We start from the raw sequence: 1,367 nt of genomic DNA on the forward strand, positions 1-1,367 counted from the left end.
TCAAACTCCTGAGCTCAAAGGATCCACCCACTTCGGCCTCCCAGAGTGCTGGGATTACAGGCATGAGCCACCACGCCCAGCCCAAAAAGAAGAACTCCTTGAAAGAAACATCTGCTGGTACACATTTGGGTGATTCAAGTATTTGCTCTTAGGAACAATACTGCTATTAACACTCTCCTGGTTCCTATATGCTAAAGTGTCTCTTGGGTGTATACCTAGGAGTGAAATTGCTGGATCATAGAGGATGTGAACATTCAATTTCACAAGATAATGCCAAGTTATTTTCCAAAATAATTTATACTCACATCAGCAACATAACCTTAAAGAGGTCTTTCCAATACTTGGTATTGTCTGTTTTCTTAATTTTTGCCAGTCAACTGGGCATAAAATGTTATCTCATAAATGTATATAGTAGCACTATTCACGGTAGCCAAAAGGGGGAGACAACCCAAATTTCCATCATCTGATGATTGGATGAACAAATGTGATCTGTCTAGACAGTGGAATATTATTCAGCCAGAAAAAGAAACAAAGTACTGATATGTTAACACATAGATGAACTTTTAAAACGTTATGCTAAGTGAAATAAGCCGGACACAAAAGGCCACATATTGCATGATTCCATTATATGAAATATCCAGAATAGAAAAATGCATAGAGACAGAAAGCAGGGGCTGAGGGAAAGTTAGAATGAAGAGTGAATGCTTAAATGGGTATGGAGTTTCCTCTTGGGGTGATAAAAAAGTTCTGGAGCTATTATAGATAGTGGTGATCATTGTACAACATTGTGAGTGTACTTAATGCCACTGGATTGTACACTTTGAAATACCCCAAATGGGCCAAGCTTGGTGGCTTATGCCTGCAATCCTAGCATTTTAGGAGGCCACAGTGGGAGGATCGCTTGATGCCACCAAAACCAGCTTGAGCAACATAGCAAGACCCCGTCTCTACAAAAAATTTTTAAAAATTAGCTGGTTTTGGTGGCATGTGCCTATAGCTCCAGCTACCCAGGAAGGCTGAGGGCAGAGGATCGCTTGAGCCTAAGAGTTTGAGGTTGCAGTGAGCTGCGATGGCGCCACTGTACTCCTGCCCCAGCAACAGAGCGAGACCCTATCTTAAAAATAAATAAATAAAATAAAACAAAATGCACCAAAAGACAAATTTTATGCAGTATTATGTATATTTTACCACAATTTTTTAAAATATTATCTCACTACAGTCTTGATTTGCATTTCTTCAAATACAAGTGAAGTTGAGCATCTCTTCATATGTGTATAAACTGTATGTGTTTCTTTGCCTGTGAGATATCTGTTTATATTTTGTGTCTTTTTTCTATTGGCTTGTCTTTTTCTTTATTTATTTGTAAG

This window comes from Propithecus coquereli, unplaced genomic scaffold (genome assembly GCF_000956105.1).
Source record: "Propithecus coquereli isolate 6110/MARCELLA unplaced genomic scaffold, Pcoq_1.0 Scaffold167, whole genome shotgun sequence".
In the NCBI taxonomy this organism is placed as follows: Eukaryota; Metazoa; Chordata; class Mammalia; order Primates; family Indriidae; genus Propithecus; species Propithecus coquereli.